This window comes from Microcaecilia unicolor, chromosome 7 (genome assembly GCF_901765095.1).
Source record: "Microcaecilia unicolor chromosome 7, aMicUni1.1, whole genome shotgun sequence".
Lineage (NCBI taxonomy): Eukaryota > Metazoa > Chordata > Amphibia > Gymnophiona > Siphonopidae > Microcaecilia > Microcaecilia unicolor.
In genome coordinates, this window is record NC_044037.1 from 270,670,383 (window position 1) to 270,686,241 (window position 15,859).

The following is a 15,859-nucleotide window of genomic DNA, read 5'->3' on the forward strand; positions in this document are numbered from 1 at the left end:
TAAGCCAGTTTTCTTTCCATATCTTTCAGCCACATTTTCCTGGTTTCTTATTGCATCTCGTAATTGATTATCTTTTCTCTCTTCACAAGTAGTTCAGAGTAGTCCTTTGGTTCTGGCATTTCTGTTAGGGCAGTGAAGACTGCGTGATATTAGAGCAAACCTATGAATGCTGTCATGTCTGAGTGGTATGAGATTTCCATTTTTATTTTAAATAAGTATTCAGAAGATGTGACCAAACCAGACTCTCGCTTCTTCCCCTTCACAGTGACATAATTAACAGCAAATACACAGACACTGCTTCATCAAGTGGAACTGTTTCAGACTGTGGTTTTATTCATCTTTATTGATAAACTGACAAAGGAGTCCAGTATACTAGCTCAAGTACACACATGTGTATATAGGGCATATCTTATCTATTTAGTGCACGCTAAGAGAGAGATAGAGAGAGAGAATATACATATTGAACGCAGCCTCCAGGTAGAGGAGATGAAGAGGAAGTATATGCAGGATAATCATCTACAGAATTTTCAGCAAGCCTTGTTCAAGCAAGACTCTAGTGCTTTACTGGAGCCAACTCTTAGCTGGGCATTAGACAACGGGGCTCATTTTCAAAGCACATGAATGTCTCAAAATGGCAAAATAAAAGTCCATCTGCCAAAAACATCCAAATCACGATTTTGGAACAGCAGATTTGAATGTTGTACACTGCATTTTGCCCAAATAGCAAGGAGGTGTGTTTTGGGTGGAACTGGGGAAGGCCAAAATTAGGATGTCAGCAATAATTGAATGGGAAGAAACGTGCAAGTCTAAAAAGAAGGACATTTTTATTTAGACCTGTCTCAGTCACCTCCAGGGTCTGAAGGTTGCACTAATTGAACAGGTGACCACTGGATGTATTAAAGCATGATACCTCATGAAGTCCCCAGTGATTGCTGTCCCCTTCGTTCCCTGAAAGTAAAACTGGAAAGGAATAAAAGGGTCTACGACGGCATAGGTATTATAGGCATTCTGAACAAAGCAGAGAGCGGGTCTGAGGAGTAGCCTAGTGGTCAATGCAGCGGACTGTAAATAAGTTGACCGAGGTTCAATTCCCACTTCAGCTCTCTCTCTTTTTTTTCCTTTAAATTGTGAGACCTCAAAAAACAGACATATACCTACTGTATCTAAATGTTTATGACATCTGCAAGCCTGAAGGCTATTGAAGTGGTATACAGTGAGGTTCAGTAGGTATTTCCTTGTTCCTGGAACGTTTGTAGTAGGAAATGCAGAGCAGCTTATCACTGTACTTAATAAACAGTTGCCAAGAGACAGCATTCACTTAATATAGCAATTAAGCAATTATCTTGGCTGTGGTCTAGAGAACTCTTACTACAGAGAACTACAGGATTCTTTCCAACAGGTAATATGCAATGAAGCAATGCCAACATGGATTATATATATATATATATATATATATATATATATATATATATATATATATATAATATATATATATATATATATATATATATATATATAACTGTAATCCTGGTAGCAAACCTTCAGGGGGTGGTAGGCTCCCTTCAGCAGTCCACAACCAAAGTCCTTCCAGACAACACAGCTTTTAGTTCCAAACAGTTTATTTCCCCTCCTCCACAAAATCTCAGTTCAAGAGGGTTAAAGTCCCATTCATTTTTCAAAACAACGCAACAAGAAAAAAACGTCCCTTTAAATCCAAGTTCTCCCCCAGTGCAACAGCCTGGGTTTCAGTTTTAAAAGTCTTTCCGCTTGGGTGGTTGCAGAATGGCAGTACACCTCCCACAACACAGCTAATTGACTCCTGTGACCACCCACTGCCTTCAGTCCCTGCAACTCTGCCCCAAAGTACAATTACAGTCCATGTCAACTGGCTCCTCCAAACCTGGGGTGCTGCTTCCTCCAGACTCTCCTTCCTCCAAGCACTCCATTAACTCTGCCTCTCTGCTAGGCTGTTGGTTGGAGACCTCCTCCCCCTCCCAGGTAGAAGGAATCCTGTACTGATTTCTAACCCAAGGGAACTGAGCTTTGTCATCCCTGCTCCCCCTTCTGGCCCTCGTCTGCCATAGCAGCTGCTCTTTCCAGTCCTTTTCCCCCTCCCTTCCACGTGGGGGCCATACTGGGTTTTGGGACCTACCCCTCTTATCCCTTCTCTCAGGGCCTTGTGGGGAATGTAGTCTGGCCCCATACCTCCTCCTGACCTGCTTAGACCCTCCGACCTCCTTACAATATATATATATGATATAATTAATAAAATTACAAGCATACATACAAAATAAATACTACTAGGATTACACCAAAGATATTTCACTAACACAGAAATAGAAATCTGTATATATATATATATATATATATATATATATATATATATATATATATATATATATATATATATATATCTGTCAGTGCTGAAAATTATTCCTGAAAATACCAAAACCCAACAAATATTGACTAATAAACCTTACATATGATTTAAAGCAGCGTATGTCAAATAGAAATGAAAACTATCTGATCCTCAAACTATAGAAATGTATCCTGAATTCTCACTATAAGACGCTTGCTTGTTAGCTGATCCCTGGCAGATCGTATTCCTTCTCCCTAGTTCCAACTGTTTGCACAGTAAGCTGAGCATTATAGAAGTGACCGTTATCTCACAGACAGTCCGGCACGAGGTTAGCAGCTGTGATATTAGCTTACATCCCTGTAACAGAGTTCTACAGGGAGGCTTAATACTTAGGCACTATGAGATAGTGTCTTTCCAGAGTTATCAGTGGAGTGTCCACTCTGGTTCATTGCCCAAACTCTTTCCGGTTTTGGTCTTCCTTAAAGACTAAGCAGGCCTCAGGTGTTTGTATTGGCCCAATCAGAACACATATTCCTGCTGTCCTGTAGATAAAATCCAGATCTTGTAGACAAAAAGGTTTGGACGGCTTCCTAAAGGAAAAGTCCATACACCATTATTGTTACAGATGCTCTCATCGCTAAAGCTGGCACCTCCAAATGGGGCCCACAACGTTATCTCACCAGGGCTGTCAGTGTAAATCTGTCTGCTGACCAGCTTCACCCCCTGAGATGAAGTGTAGGTGTTCTTTAGGTATGTCACTGAGATGAAGTGTAGATGTTCTTGGTCAGCAAGCAGTGTAGAAAGACAGGAAGCATACAGGCATCCATAATAGTCTGATTCACTGAAGATGGTTCAAGTCTGCTCGGGTACATAGGCCTCAGTTGCACAAAAGGTGACACACACCAGGGACACCTTCACAGGCTCAGTATTTAAAATAAGAGTTGTAGGGGTATATGAACCTAGGTGCCCTAATTTATAGTCCATTGCACTGACCATTAGGCTGCCTCTCTGTGCTGCAAGGATGTGTGGCCATTTCCATAAAAACGCTGCCAGACTAACATCCTTGTCCCTGGATTTTTGGTGTTCATAATTTGGATGTTTCAGTTTGTAAAATGGTTGTTCATTTTGGATGTTCTCATGTATTTTTGAACAAGAAACACCGACATATTTCCTGCTCAAAAATAGCTGTGAGATGGATGTTTTTTTTGGAGGGGTGTTATGAGTAGGACATCCCAATTCTGACTTGGACGTCCTGCCGAAAATGCCCCTCTTTCTGTCTTGAATGAACAAAGCTGCCATCCCTCTACACTATATCAGATGCACTGGTATTCTGCTACACTGGGTTGAACCTGCCCAGATGGCAAACAGGCCTCGGTCATAATATAGAAGTTCTTTTGATGCCCATACATGTTTCAACCATACCAGGCATGCCAATCTGCCACCACCCATGACCAAAATGGCCTAGATGGCAGACAGATCTCAGCCATGCTAGATAAGTCTGCAGTCAATGCTCTCTAGGCTTGAATACCCTGCCGCAGCCTGCCCTCACCCCCCCCCCCCCCACCACACACACACACACACACACACACTAAAGCCACTATTCCGCAATAGATGAGAACTCCATCAACCAGCATTTTCCAGAAGTTCCTTTTAAATGATTGATAAGACCTGTTGCCTCATGTCAGATAAGTAAGCATTGTCTAGTCTGAACAAGTCTATGCAATCAACAGACACTTGATTGTCAAACCCAGTCTACTTCCACAAACGTACTTGCCTCACAAGCAATGAGGAATGGCATGATCCAAAAGAAGAATGTTATGGTCAGCCTAGTACTAGGAGTGCATTGTCCCTGCTGATGATAAAGATTGACTGCTGAGCTGATAACTCCAAAGTCAGTGCCTCTAGGGGAATCTCATAAAAATGAAAGCAACATTTCAGACATGCAATACAGCAAAACCTAGGAGCATTTTCTATATGACGTTTAAATCTGACTTTGGACATTTTGCTCAAAGCATCCCAAATTTGAGTGGCAAATATAATGATTTTTGAAATAGAAAAACATTTATCTGTTTGTTTCAAAAATGGCCATTTGCTAGATGTTTGTGTGCTCAGTAGGTCTGTCTTTTTGGACCACTTTCAAAAAATAAAAAAAGTTGCCCTTCTAATAACATGTGGCGAAGCATTTTCTATATGACGTTTAAATCTGACTTTGGACATTTTGCTCAAAGCATCCCAAATTTGAGTGGCAAATATAATGATTTTTGAAATAGAAAAACATTTATCTGTTTGTTTCAAAAATGGCCATTTGCTAGATGTTTGTGTGCTCAGTAGGTCTGTCTTTTTGGACCACTTTCAAAAAATAAAAAAAGTTCAAGTGAAAAATGCACAAAGTCAACCCATTGGGATGCAGGAGGAGCCGGCATTCTTAGTTGACTGGCCACACAGACATCCCAGCAGAGCAGTGAAACACCCTAGGGGGCACTGCAGTGCACTTCACATAAAAGGTCTCAGGTACACATCTCACCATTACCCCCTTATCTTGCATGGTGAGCCCTCCAAACACTACCAAAAACCCAGTGTACCAACTGTACACCACTACAGTAGCCCTTATGCCTGCTGGTGTCACCTATATGTGGGTGCAGTGAGTTTTTTGGTGAGTTTTGGAGGGCTCACACTTTCTACCACAAGTGTAACAGGTAAATTGGGATATGGGCCTGGGTCCCCCTCCTCTACAGTACCCTTCACTGAGCACTAGGCTTCTCCAGGGTCTTGCTTGCTGCTCTAATAGGACTGACCATCTGAAGCTGTCAAAGAGGCTGGTATGTACTGTTTCTTTCACATCTTTAGGGGGTGAGAGGGGGTCAACGACCACTGAGACTGTAAGGGGGGGGGGGGGTCATGTCTTAATCCCTCCAGCAGTCATTTGGTCATTTAGGGCACCTTTTTCTGATTCAACCGTGATAAAAACAACAACAAAGAGAGTCCAGAATCTCCCGCAAAAAAAACAAGACCACAACAAAACGAGCGGAAGCTATCCAGAAGGACCAGACTGAAGCCACAAATGTTGGAAACCAGAATAATTTATATTTATTATTCTGGTTTCCAACATTTGTGGCTTCAGTCTGGTCCTTCTGGATAGCTTCCGCTCGTTTTGTTGTGGTCAATCGTGATAAAAACAGGTCTATGCCAAAACATTTAAATTGTGGTCCTGGACATGTTTGTTTTGTTCTATTAAGGTAGAAAAATGTCCAACTCTTAGGAATACCCGAATCCCGTCCCCAACACCCCCTTGTGACTTAAACGTACTGCCAACTAACTGCATAGCAAAACGTTTAGAACATGGATTTTGAAAAGAGCAATTTGAACTTTTTGACAAGGAAAACATACAAAGGCCGCTTTTTGAACATTTTTCTCTTTCGAAGGTAGAGCCCAACAGTGAGCAATAAAACAGCACCATAAACAAGACGATTTTTAAAATATATATATCAGTTTATTGAAGTTTAAACCATGTTTCACCCTCACAGGGTTTTTTGTACTGACTTTTACCTTTGACACAGCCCTAGTTTTATTCTTTTACGATTTGTACTTTCACAGGTTTACCTACTTCAATAAATTATTTATGGTACTGTTCTATTGCTGACCTTGGTCTCTAAAGTCTACTAATAGCATATTACTGTTCACAAGACTATCGGTGCTTTATAATAATGTACTCGGAAAGCTCTAATATCTATTCAAGGGAATGATGTAGGGGTGGGGGGCAGGAATTGCTGCCCTCCTATGGGTCCCACCAATACATTGTTTTCATTTAACTCAGACAAATGGATAATCCATCAATGTAACTAACTTATCCTTCACCATCTGAACAATCAAAGATGTTTTTTCATTAAGCAAGATAATTCTAAGAGTAAGAGCCTAGACTTTGTGCTTCTGTAGTACCTGCCTGCTGTCCATGCTTGGGCATTACTGGGAAGCCCACCGCACTCAAGGCAATGCTGCCAGTTGAGGTTTGAAGGTCATGACCATAGCAGAATCAACAGTACAGCTGCCTCCAGGGCTAAGCAAAGCTGGACAACAGCTAGACCCATCCTAGCCGTGCCTAATCTGCCATGCACCACTTATGAAACCAACTCCATGGGTGACCTCCAGCCTGTAAGTGTGTCTGCCTTCTGCTAGAGATACCTCATCACAGTGCCGTAGCGGGGGCGGCTGGCACCCGGGGTGGGTCGCTGCCACGCACCCCCCCCCCCTGGGTGCAGCGCGGCACCTCCCACCGGTGCGCATCCCCCTCCTCCGGCGCGCACCCTCCCCCTCCCGGAGCGCATTGTACCTTACTTTGGCAGCAAGGGGCGGGCAGGCCGATCCGCCCCCAAGCCCACATCGCTGGGAGCTGCGTCGGCTCCATTGGTTCCTTGCTCTCTCTGCCCCGGAACAGGAAGTAACCTGTTCCGGGGCAGAGGGAGCAAGGAACCAATGGAGACGACACCCCCCCCAGTGGCGTGCACCCGGGGCGGACCGCCCCCCCTTCCTACGCCACTGCCTCATCATCTGTTGCAGGATGCAGTAGCTCAGTGTTTCCCCGAGTCCTGTCCTGGAGTACCCCTTGCCAGTCAGGTTTTCAGGATAGCCACAATGAATACGCAAGAATGAGATTTGCATATAATGGAGGCAGTGTATGCAAATTAAGCTCATATATAGTCATTATAGATATCCTGAAAACCTGACTGGCAAGGGGTACTCCAGGACTGGACTTGGAAAACACTGCAGTAGCTCATTGTGAGAGAGCCAGTGGACTGACACTCTCAAAATGAGACGGAGAAGAGTTGCTGTAATCAAAAGAACATTCATTATACAGGCTAACATTCAAGTCTGAATTCCAGGGAAAAAATTATACAAAATACATGACCCCTCATTCTTGAACTTGACGCCTACTATTAGGATGCAATAAAAGGTGTGTTTGTAAAATATACTACTGGAGTCTCAATGTGAATATTAATGGTATGACTCTGGTGTTTCAGCATTTTCCCCTAGTTAATAGGTTTTGCCTACTATTAGGTGCCAAGGAGCAGATTCTATATATAGTGCCTGAAAAATCCACGCGGAACAAATTTCCACCTAAGCATATACTATAAGCAGTGCCTAGATTATGCTTAGTTGATAATCCAGTACCTAGAACAATGCATATCCATTTACACCAAGGAAAATATGACGTAAATACTGGCGCATAGATTTGGGCACAGAGGGGCATTTTGGAACTCCCACGAAATGCCCTTTTCACTGCCCGTAACCACACCCCTTTTTGGCTGCACGCATTAGAATTTAGGTGCTCTGCGTTAGAGAATGCACTGAGTGAGTTGTATGTGTAAATTCTAATTATTTCCAGTTAGTGCTCATTATTGTTCGTTAAGTGCTGTTGTAAATGCTAATGATCTTGTTAAGACAATTAAGTTACACACATTGTTATAAAATACGCTTGAAATTTGGCGCAGAACACTAGGCGCGCTATATAGAATCTGGGGGCAAGTCTGTACTTAGGGGCCCTTTTACTAAAGGGTATGAAGCCCTAATGTGCCCAAAAGGCTTATCGCAAAACACATTAAAGAATTTTCTGGTACTTGGCTTTGTTTGCGTGTGCTAACCGCACATTATTTCTTTCTTTTGGATTTTTTCTGGAGGGGCTTGACATGGATGGGGAATGAGCGTTCCAGCATTATCCAGCTAGCACATTCTGATTAGCGTGTGCTAACTGGATATCGTGGGAGCACGTTAGGAGGCACTAAGTACCCCCACAATAATTTGTTACAAGTCTCACACACTAATGGAAAAATTGACGCAGGACCTGAAAAAATTTTTTTAAGTGCCTTAAATATGGGGTTAGGGCCAAATTCTATAAATGGCGTCTTAAAAATTGGTGCCAAAAAACCACGCGGTTACCGTGAGTCTATAAAAGCTATGCCTAAAGTTAGGTGTAATATATAGAATATACCTACATACCATTGTGATTAAAATTTAGGTGCACCCATTTTGGCCACCTAATACCAGACCTAAATACTGGCACCTAAGTTAGGCGCAGATTGGTTGTATTCCATAATAGTGAGCATATGTTTTTGAAATGCCCACAACTTGCCCATTCCACACATGTGGCCATGCCCCCATTTCAACTGTACACATTAAAATTTACCCACACCACATTGTAGACTACAGCAGGAAAGTTGTGTGCGTAAATTCGAATTAAAGCCAATTACTGCCGCTAATTGGTTGTTAAGTACCAATTATCGGCACTGATTGGTTTGTTAATCATTTAAGTTGTGTGCGCAATTTGGCCATGCAGCACAACTTAAGGCGGACACAACGTAAGGCGCTATATATAGAATTTTGGCATTAGTGTGCGGGGAAAGTCCCACATTAAAACATGCTAAGCCCATATTTTAGTGCATTTGTATAAAAGGGCTCAATAGTTTACAGAATGCTAACACTACGCACTTTAGAGGCAGCAGTAATTTACATTTATACACATAAGTCACTCAGCATGTAACTGGGTGTGTGGCAGGAAGGGGGGATTGAGCATAGGGAAGGCCATGAGCATGTTGCCAAGCAATGTACACAACTTATAGAATATTATCAGTTGCAGGCAATGCATGGCCAACTTACACCAGCTGTTATAAGTGAGCACACGTACATTTTTGCATGCCAATGTAACTTTGCACTAGTGTTCAGCTTAGGTGCACCTGAATGCCATTACACCCCATTGCGGCCCCTACGTCTGGTGCCATATTATTGAATTGCCCCTTTTCTATTTTTCACTCACAGCAAGGATTCAGGCATAACTTGGTTCCTAGACTCAGCCCAAGGCTGTGAGAAAGCTGTTCCTTAAGCCCTGAATGAAGACTCTGCAACCTCTGGCAGCTTACCTTGTGATAGGCTTATTAACAGCATATAATCACCAGCCAAAGGCAGGAGATATTCTGCCTGCTCCTAATGCACAATCAAAAAGTAGGCTTTGTGACAAATCAGCACGTTTTAATCATAAACCTACAAATTCTGTAAAAAGCGCTAAAATCTGCACACGCAAATTTGCAATTTAATTGAATAGTGGGCTGTGTCGGCATTGTCGCGCGGCTTCGTAAACAGGGAGGGGTCTATTTGTTTGTTTGTTTCCGCCCCTGATGCAGCCTAAGGGCAAAACATGGCCACATCGGGCGTTTAATTGAATAAAACAGCATAGCACTTCACTGTTTCTGGATGATGATATGGCATTACATGGGGGTGATTCAGTGGGATTGTTCATATATGATGGAGCAGAACCATATAGAGAATTTGGTGAATAAAAACATAGAACTTGAAAGATATTCTTATTGGGAACCAGTGTAGTTTACTTAGAAGAGGAGTTGCTTTGGCGAAGCGAGGTGATCTACATATGAGGCGTGAAGTGGTATTTAGAGCAGTTTGTAATTTTTTGATAAGGCCCCTTTCAATTCCTGCATAAATGGAGTTGCAGTAGTTGAATTTTGTTAGTACTAGGGATTGAACCAAAGTTCGAAAGACTGATTTAGTGAAAAAAGGTCTTAGTCTATTTAGTTTCCAAAGTGAATTAAAGACACTTGAGACCACCTTAAAAACTTGACTGTCAAGGTTAAGGAATTGATCCCTAATATTTTCATTGATGAGTCAAGGGGATAAGTGATGTTCTCTAATGTAAAATTTTTAAGATTTATAGGATGGTGAGGGTTAGTTACTATTAGAAACTTAGTTTTTTCAGTATTGAGTTTTAATTTAAAATTAGATGCCCAAGATTCCATTAACTTGAAGCCTAATTTTATTGAGTCCATTATTTCATATAATTCTTTAGAGAATGGGATATAAATGGTGACATCATCAACGTAAATGAATGACGAAAACCATATATTTCTAGTAGATTACCTAGGGGGATCATCATGATATTGAACAGGATAGGGGACAGAGGAGAACCTTGAGGTACTCCACAATCAGGAGACCATGTTGAAGAAATTGCACTTGATATGACCTGAACTTTAGAAAGCCAGAGAACCATTTCAGGACAGTTCCACAGATTCCATAATGGGTTGAGGATATTTAGAAGAATATTATGGTCATGCACCAGGAGGCAAACAAATATTCCAACTGACCCCCACTTGCTGTCCAAATGTTCCAACTGCAGAACTTGCCAAACCACCTGCCCAAACTGTCCAAATCCAGTATATCAACTTCTAGGTTTGCCATCCAGCCATTTGACAACAGAAGGGAACTCTCCATAACCACATCCCAGCACCAGTAGAAAGTGAGGTGCCTATCCTCCTATCCTGCCTTCTTAACTTCTTCCAGGGCTTACAGCTTCCCCCGCCCCACCACATCATGATGGGGGCATCATATGGTACCTGTGGGCTTGGCCCTCTTGCTTCACCCAACTTTTTGGCTCCTCTCTTACTTCTCTCACCTGTGACCCATGTTACCACAAGAAAGAACAAAGATGCCTACCAACAAATCCTGACCCCCACCCCTTCCTCAGCCTGGATGACCTGCTATAAAGGTTCAAGGACCTGAAACACATCCTTATCATTTATCTGATAACCCGTAACTGCCCCTTCTAATTGTCACCTTACCTGTAAATGTGTTTGAACAGTGATTCTCAGGCACCAGTGTGGCCATGCCATGCAGTTTCTTATATAGTGCTCCCAACCCTAGGATCTAGTGATGGTGACCCACCTGAGCACTCTGGGAATTGGTGGTGTCAGGGCACATGATTTGGCAGTGACCATTTTTGACAAAGTGGGATTGGTTACTAATTTATTTATTTATTTATTGCATTTGTATCCCACATTTTCCCAACTCTTTGCAGGCACAATGTGGCTTACAATACATCATGAATAGTGGAAATACATAAGAAATTATACATTTAGTATTACAGAAGAATCTTCGGTAGCGTGATAATGATAAAACATGGTAGTAATTTAACAAGCAAGTATTATAAGACAGTTCTGGATATATGTACAGGAGTTCACATTTGTAGATCTTTATGATATGCCTTGTTAAAGAGATGGGTCTTCAATAGATTACGGAAATTAGTTCAAGGATCGTTTTTAAGTTGCGTGGCAGCGTGTTCCAGAATTGTGTGCTCATGTAGGAAAAGGTTGACGCATGCGTTAGTTTGTATTTTAGACCTTTACAGTTGGGGAAGTGAAGATTAAGGAATGTGCGGGATGATTTTTTAGCATTCCTGGGTGGTAAGTCTATCAGGTCTGACATGTAGGTTGGGGCATCTCCGTGAATGATTTTGTGAACTAGGGTGCATATTTTGAACGTGATGCGTTCTCTAACTGGGAGCCAGTGTAGCTTTTCTCGTAAGGGTTTAGCACTTTCATATTTTGTTTTACCAAATATGAGTCTAGCTGCAGTCTGATAACATTTAGGTAAGGAGAGAAAGCTCCCATGTGACAGGAGTTTGCCATTTGGAGATTCATAGCATACTAGGGGTGTCTAAAAGATGGTTTTAGAGGGTTTGCCCATTCTAACAAAAAAAGAAAGAAATATAAAACTAAACCATATGTGTTTAGTTTATTGGCTTTATGTAGAAATGTGACTTATGGAGAGGGGGAGAGCAAGCACTTTTTAAAACAAGGGAGGAGGACTTAAGAGTCATAGCTTGATAACTCCTCTATAACAGTCAAATAGATCTCCCTTTCATCTTCACTTAACAGCAGTTGTTTGAATTTTGTTATTAGCTCCAAAACTAGGTATAAAAAATGGATTCCAAACTGAGGTCTGCACTGTGGTGTCATACAGCACCAATGCTAGGCTAAAGGGCTCTTTTACTGAAGCTTAGTGCGCGTTAACGGAATTAGCGTGCGCTAAAAGCTAAGAAGTCCATAGTTATGATTCCATTAGTGTATGCTAAGCTTTAATAACAGGGCATGTAAACATGGTAATCATGTTCTTGAAACAAAATGTATTAATTTAAGCTTCGCCACACTGGGACAGACCAAAGGTCCATCTAGCCCAGCACCCTGTCTCCGACAGTGGCCAATCCAGGTCACAATCACCCGACAAGATCCACGGAGCAAAGTATTTTGTACTGCTTGTCCCAGGAATAGTGGATTTTTCCCTACATCCATTTAATAACATTCTATGCCCTTTTCCTTCAGGAAGCCGTCCAAACCTTTCTTAAACTCTGCTAAGCTAACTGCCTTAACCACATTCTCCAGCAACAAATTCCAGAGTCGAATTACGCGCTGAGTAAAGAAAAAAATTTCTCTTATTTGTTTTAAACTTACTGCACTCCAACTTCATTGCATGCCCCCTTGTCCTAGTATTTTTGGAAAGCGTAAACAGACTCTCCATATCTATCTTTTCCACTCCACTCATTATTTTATATACCTCTATCATATCACCCCTCAGCCACCTTTTCTCCAAGCTGCAGTGACGTTCCTGGGGGGGGGGGGTGCGGTCCGCCCTAGGTGCGCGCCGCTGGGGGGGGTGCCACACGCCTGTCTGCTCCGCTCGTTCCGTGCTCCCTCTGCCCCGGAACAGGTTACTTCCTGTTCCGGGGCAGAGGGAGCATGGAACGAGCGAAGCAGACAGGCGCGCGGCACCCCCCCCCCCCCCACCCAGCAGGTAAAAATGCACCCGGGGGGGGGAGGTGGCCTTTCGCCGGGGATTGGGGAGGTCACGCTGCACCGGGGGGGGCCTTTTGCCGGTGGTGTGGGTGGGGCGCTGCACCCGGGGGGGCGCATCGGCGATCCTCCCCGGGTGTCAGCCACCATAGGAACGCCACTGCCAAGCTGAAGAGCCCCAGCTGCTTTAGCCTTTCCTCATAGGAAAGTCGTACCATCTATGTCCTTAATTGTCTTGGCAACTTATCTATAATGTATTTCTAACATGCACTAAATTTGATTCTTTTTTCCACTTCTTCCTAAGTTCTTTCTTTATTGGTATTTCAGATGTTTTGACACTATGGTGTGTATTGTGCATTCATTATTATTTCTTCTTCCTGATTTATCTCTGTATAGGCATTTTAAGGGCCCTGTTTACTAAAGTGTGCTAGAATTTTTAGCACACACTAAAAATTAATGCACACTAATGCTAGAGACACCCATAGGACTATTTGTTGCGTGGGAATCGCTAGCGCGGCTTTCTAAAAGAAGCCCTAAATGTTTAGGATGGTGATGTTTATTGTGTATTAACTATTATTTCTTCTTCTTAAGCTGTCTCTGTATTGGTGTTTCAGATGTTACAGGCTGGTGTTTCTTGTGCATTCACTGTTATTTATCTAGAAGCAATCACTAAGTTACATTTCTCATAAGAAAACTAGTAGAGTTCGTGGCAGTTTTTATTGAAATTCAAATATTAAGCACTGTTTATGCAAATATAATTACTCTCGTAATGTATTTAATTTTAATTGGATTTGAATATGAAATATGGTGCTGCTCAATTCTGGCTGTTCTGTTTCAAGTGGAAAGCCTGTCTTCAGAATTTCAACTTGATTACATTATATGAGCATTGGCTGTGCTGCTTTTATGCCAGTTCTTTGAATGAGGTTTTATTTCTCTTTGCTGATGGCACAAAGTTATTCAAAGTCATTAACTCGCGACAGGATTGTGAAAAATTGCAGAAGGACCTTACGAGACTGGGAGACTGGGCGGCTAAATGGCAGATGACGTTTAATGTGAGCAAGTGCAAGGTGATGCATGTGGGAAAAAAAACCCGAATTATAGCTACGTCATGCAAGGTTCCATGTTAGGAGTTACGGACCCAGAAAGGGATCTGGGTGTCGTCGTCGATAATACACTGAAACCTTCTGCTCAGTGTGCTGCTGCGGCTAGGAAAGCGAATAGAATGTTGGGTATAATTAGGAAAGGTATGGAAAACAGGTGTGAGGATGTTATAATGCCGTTGTATTGCTCCATGGTGCGACCGCACCTTGAGTATTGTGTTCAATTCTGGTCACCACATCTCAAGAAAGATATAGTAGAATTGGAAAAGGTGCAGCGAAGGGCGACAAAAATGATAGCGGGGATGGGACGACTTCCCTATGAAGAAAGACTAAGGAGGCTACGGCTTTTCAGCTTGGAGAAGAGACGGCTGAGGGGAGACATGATAGAGGTATATAAAATAATGAGTGGAGTGGAACAGGTGGATGTGAAGCGTCTGTTCACGCTTTCCAAAAATACTAGGACTAGGGGCATGCGATGAAACTACAGTGTAGTAAATTTAAAACAAATCGGACAAAATGTTTCTTCACCCAACGCATAATTAAACTCTGGAATTCGTTGCTGGAGAACATGGTGAAGGCGGTTAGCTTGGCAGAGTTTAAAAAGGGGTTAGATGGTTTCCTAAAGGACAAGTCCATAAACCACTACTAAATGGACTTGGGAAAAATCCACAATTCCAGGAATAACATGTATAGAATGTTTGAAGGGAGTGGAGCTTGGGGGAAAATTTGTCCTTAACATATTTTGCAGTTAAGTGGGAGTGCAGAGAAGGGAGTCATGGCCTCCACCACTTCACCACCAGGGACTGGTACTGTTAGGGAGGAAGATGGTGAGGGGAGCGATTTTATTTGTTTACTGGCTGCTTCAAAAGGGAGCAGGTCTAAGTTGTGAAGCCTGAGTTAATTTTGCTGTGATAAGCTAGCATGCAAATGGACTATTTTACCGCAACTTAGTAATTAGGTGTCTAAGTTTGTGCCCGAGGAAATGGAGAGTGAAGTGATTTGCCAGATCTCACAAGAGAAAGTATTTGACATAACAATTATTATCTAATGGCCCTTTTACTAACGTGAAGTGAAATCTGGGCATATTGGGCCCGATATTCAGACCACAGGAGGGAGCCTGGCTAACTCCCATAGTTGGCAGTCAGCCCAGATGTTCAATGCCAGGCCATTTCCGGTGACTGAAATTGAAAAGTTGAGTGTTTTTTGGCTGGTTTAAGTTTAACTGGCCAAGCCGATATTCAGCACTGGCTGATTGTTTAAACCAGCCAAAGATACTCCAAAGATACTGCTTCTTTGGCAGCCTACTTGAGATGCCATACTTAGCCAGTGAAGTGCTGAATATTAGCAGGTAGCCGGATATATCGTGCAATATAATCGGTTAGTCACCAAGTGCTAACCGGCAATATTCAGCGGGATATAACCAGCGAATAGCTGGTTGTGTGCCATTTCACTGGCCAGGAGTTGTTCCTAGACAGATAAATGGTTTTAAATATTGGGGGGGGGGGGGGGAAGTGTACTAACACTGGGCTTTCCTGTGCGCTAAACCCAGATTTACCATGGCATTAAAGACAGGCTAATGTTCCCACCTGCAGAAAAATAACACGGGAGCACTTACCCCCCTCCTATTTATTTTTAGCATTTGTATCCCACATTTTCCCACCTATTTGCAGGCTCAGTGTGGCTGACATTGTTCCGTAATGGTGATTACCAATTCCGGAAAAGAGATATACATAGTTAAAGTATAAGGTATTTAGGAGGCTCGGTTCTGTGTGCTCCCA

General features: G+C 42.5%; 1 protein-coding gene across 1 annotated transcript in view; it reads left to right on the top strand.

The window, feature by feature from the left end:
- Window positions 1-15,859, top strand: part of NCKAP5 (NCK associated protein 5) — an 898,061-nt gene that overhangs the window by 788,962 nt on the left and 93,240 nt on the right. The window lies entirely within an intron of this gene.